Source organism: Pantherophis guttatus, chromosome 11 (assembly GCF_059756535.1).
Source record: "Pantherophis guttatus breed Tessera chromosome 11, ASM5975653v1, whole genome shotgun sequence".
In the NCBI taxonomy this organism is placed as follows: Eukaryota; Metazoa; Chordata; class Lepidosauria; order Squamata; family Colubridae; genus Pantherophis; species Pantherophis guttatus.
In genome coordinates, this window is record NC_142073.1 from 23,897,473 (window position 1) to 23,902,036 (window position 4,564).

General features: G+C 38.5%; 1 long non-coding RNA gene across 1 annotated transcript; it reads left to right on the forward strand.

The window, feature by feature from the left end:
• The first annotated feature begins 1,957 nt into the window (after positions 1–1,957).
• Positions 1,958–3,135, forward strand: LOC132708997 (uncharacterized). Its single transcript, XR_009620055.2, has 2 exons — positions 1,958–2,085; positions 2,909–3,135. It is a non-coding gene; the product is annotated as an uncharacterized LOC132708997 (long non-coding RNA).
• The last annotated feature ends 1,429 nt before the right edge of the window (positions 3,136–4,564 follow it).

Here is a 4,564-nt window from a genome sequence, read left to right on the forward strand (position 1 = left end):
ATACTTAAATTGCAGCTTTGGGTGGAGAGTTGATGGATAATCCCCTATATACCTGTACCTTTATACAGTACAGGTATATAGTCCTCAACTTACAAGAGTTCTTTTAGTGACCGTTCAAAGTTTCAATACCACTTATAGCTGCTTTTCACACTTACGACTGTTGCAGTACCCCATGGTCATGTGATCAAAATTCAGACATTTGGCAACTGGCATGTATTTGTGAAAGTTGCACTTTCCCGAGATCATATGATCCCCTTTTGCGACCTTCAAAAGTCAAGGTCAACGGAGGAAGCCAGCTTCACTTAACAACCGTGTTACTAATTTATCAACTGCAGTGACTCACTTAACTGTGGCAAGAAAGATAATAAAATAGGGCTAAACTCACTTAGCAACTGTCTCGCTTAACAACAAATTTTTGTGATCATACGTCGAGGACTACCTGAAGTTCAGTGTTTGTGGGAATATATTGATAGGATAGGATTTGCATAAAGCAAACATTACATATGCATGAAAAGATGTAGCAACATTTGGAAAGCTACGTACCACTATTGTCTTTCTGCTTCCAGGCCATGAAATTTCCTCTCTGCAATAGATCCTATCTTAAGCTAGCAATGGTAATGAAGGAAAGCAGGGATAAGGTTTAGCTCAGTTCTGGGTTTTTTTCCCTTTGCTTCTAGAAATGTCAAGGGTGCCTTGTGTATTTGTTTTTTCATCACCATTTTAATGTTTCTTTACAATTATGCAGGAACTGAGAACATTTCCAAATCCTGCCTGGGGTTATTTGTGAAGAGAACATATTTTCTCTTTCCGTTCTGGGCAGGCTGACTTTCCAAGATGTGATTGTATTTAGTGCTAAAAGGTGTTGGACTAATGTGGATTCAAGTTCATTCTTGTGCATAGAAACTTACTGGCTGATTTTGAACCAGTTACATTTTGTCAGCCAAACCGGCCTACTTGAACTCCAGAAATAAATTAGAAGATAATCCAAGAAATTTAAAAAATAGTTGAACTCAGGACCACATTTTTTTTTTAAAAAAATTGATTTATATGCTACCCTTCTCGGGAGACTCAGGGCGGCTTACAGTGCGTTAAGCAATAGCCTTCATACTTTTGTATATTTTATACAAAGTCAGCTTATTTCCCCCACAAACTGGGTCCTCAATTTACCTACCTTAGAAAGGATGGAAGGCTGAGTCAACCTTGAGCCTGGTGAGATTTGAACTTACAGTAATTGCAGACAGCTGGTGTTAATCACAGTGCTATCAGTCTGCTGAGCCACCAGGCCCATATCATAGTCTCATGTCAAGTCGTATTAGAGTATTACAAGAACGTGCCTTCTCTGCGTAAGGATTAATCAGAATAGAACTGGAAGGGACCTTGGAAGTCTTCTAATCCATCCCCCTCTCAAGCAGGAGACCCTACATCATTTCAGACAAGTGACTGTACAGTCTCTTCTTAAAAATGTCCAGTGATGGAGTGCCCGTGATTTCTGAAGGCAAACTGTTTCACTGGTTAATTGTTCTCACCGTTAGGAAGTTTCTCCTTAATTCCAGGTTGCTCCCCTCTTTGATTAGTTTCCATCCATTGTTTCTTGTCCGGCCTTCTGCTTTGGAAAATAAGTTGACCCCATCCTCTTTGTGGCAGCCCCCCCCACCGGAATACTGCTATCATGACCCCCCTCCCCAGTCCTTCTTTTCTCTAGACTAGCCAAACCCAGTTCCTGCAACTGTTCTTATAGTTTTTAGTCTCCAGGCCTTTTAATCATCTTAGTTGCTTTTCTCTACACTTTTTTCCAAAGTCTCACCATCTTTTTTGTAACAGGACCAAAACTGGACGCAGTATTCCAGGTGTAGTCATGCTAAGGCTTTGTAATACTTTGTGTGATTTTGATCCTCTGTTTATACAGTTATACAATCAAATTATACAATAAAAATATAAGTGGATTCATTGTTATCTTGATCAAACAATGCTGATGATAAGAGTGTCTCACCTTTAACTGAACTATTTATGATCATCTTTGTCCATCCTACTTTGTAGGCTTGTTGTGAGGGAAGATGGAGGGACCTTTGAGCTCCAGGAGAAAAGGTGAGATTTAACCTGAATGAATAATTTGTCCGACCCTCCAGTTAATACTAAATCTGCAAATAGAGGTGGGATGACAGTGGCAAAAGAAAACAAACGTACCAATACTAAAGGGTAACTTGTGTGTGCAATCTCAAAAACCTCTGGAGCACCGCTTGAACACCATCAGCATTGACAAAACCCCCATCAGTCAGTTGCAAAAAGCAGCTTTTCTCAGAACAGCTTACATCCTCGGTGATCCCATCTAGTAACAGGTCCTTGGGAACGACTCAGAGATAAAATGCCAAATCCAATGTAAACATCTAGTTGACTGTAACCAACCATAATCACAGTTTTCAGAGCAGATTCCATTGGCCAGGAAGAGACACTTAGGTGTTCTCTCTCTTTTTTCCAAATAATACAGTTGGATTTATTTATTTATTCATTCATTCATTCATTCATTCATTCATTCATTCATTCATTCATTCAATTTATATGCCGCCCTTCTCCGGAGACTTAGGGTGGCTTACAATGCGTTAAGCAATAGCCTTCATACTTTTGTATATACCTGCTTAGTAGGGCTTTTGGCCCCCACTAAGCGGTGTTCTTTTTTATACAAAGTCAGCTTATAGCCCCCACAATCCGGGTCCTCATTTTACCTACCTCGAAAGGATGGAAGGCTGAGTCAACCTTGAGCCTGGTGAGATTTGAATTTGCAGTAATTGCAGGCAGCTGGTGTTACTTAGCAGTACTTTAATCTGCTGCGCCACCAAGGCTCTTGGATTGTTTCCAGATCTGTGTTTTCTTTTCTCTAGCTCTCTTAAGGCCAGATCCCTTTTCATTGCAGCATCCAGCAGATGAGCCAAGCCAAGCCAAGTGTATTTGAAAGAGCCATGTATCAAGAGGCAAAAATTAATTTTGAGTATCGGGTTGCAGAAATGGAAGTTGTTTAAAATCCAGACCAAAATGTACATGGAAGAGAGAAAAGCAAGATATGTACATAGAAAAGGCATCCAACAAGGTTACTCTGTAGGGAGAAAAATGGCTCTATAAATAATATAAACGCTGAGAAGACCTTTAGTGTTGCTACAAAGACCATCATTTCTCAAATATTTACCGAGTAAAGAAATCATATTAGCCCTGGAATGAGGAAAGAGCTGTACTCAGAATGCAAATCTTACCAAGCATTGAAGAATTTATATAGAGGAGAAACCGTGTAAGTGCATGAAATGTTGCCTTAGATATCTGAAAGAATGATTATTATTTCTTATTATTTATTTAAATTTATTGGCTGCCCAATTCCAATGCGGTGTTCTTTCAGTGAATTCATACAGAAGAGAACATATAAATGCCACTGGACTCAAATTTTGCAGCCTCGGGGCTTCAGAAATTCTATTGTGCTGAATATTAATAGTCAACACTAAAGAAAGCATGTTTTAAGGAGAAGCAGAAAACTATAAATCTTTATTTAGGCTTAACTCAGAGGAAACTCGGCCTAATCCCTCTGCAGAAACGGAGGAAAGTCTTAGAAATCTCAGCTTTCTCCACTATTAATTGACCCAGCCAATGCAATTATGGATGTTGGTCATCTCTTTCATGAAATCAAGTTGCTGAGAACATGAGCTGCTGCCCTGTTGTGACCATGTGTTTTATAAAGAAGCCTTCCAAAAGACAATATTTCCCAATTTTGACACCTTTAAATGAAGTGGACTTCAGCTCCCAATATTCTCCAGCCAGGGGAATTGTGGAAGATGGCAAGCATGTTGTAAAACCTTGCCCAAAGGCTTCTGATAGCCTTCCAAACACTTAGTAAAATGGAGCTCTTTTGGAAGAATTTGGTTTAGTTTTGGGGATAGTGCTGTCTTGTGTTATTCTAATGGCCGTACTAATTCCTGTATTATGAAAATCAAGGAAGTCACTATATATGTAGTTGCCCTTGCCACCTATGAGCAGATTGCCTATAGATGTTGTCTTTGTGTGGACAAATTAATTGAGATATGGGACTCATTTGTATAAAACACCTGGTTAAAAATTCAGTTACGGTATATAAAGGTGCTAGAAATGAGGTTGTACTTGAATAATAATTACAGGAGCTAACTATATATAGACTTGTAACTATTTATCTTTTGTTTTTTCCATTTAAAATAAATAAATAAATAAATAAATAAAATAAAATAAAAATGAATAAATCCCTTTAACATTGTATGTGTTTTTATCTTTGTATTTTGTTTTGTTTCTGTTTCTCTGTTATTTTAAAAGCGCTAACAGAATAAATTTAAAAAATACGCAGGAGGTGTCAAAGTTTGCAGTGTTGCAATCTCCAGCGCCAATTAATTTGGGCAACCTCCCCATGAATCAAACTAAATAATACATACCATGTTTTCCCGAAAATAAGACCCTTATTTTTTTGAACCCTGAAATAAGTGCTTGGCCTTATTGCCGTGCGCTCAAAAGCCCGATTGGGCTTATTATCAGGGGATGTCTTATTTTGGAGAAACGGTAC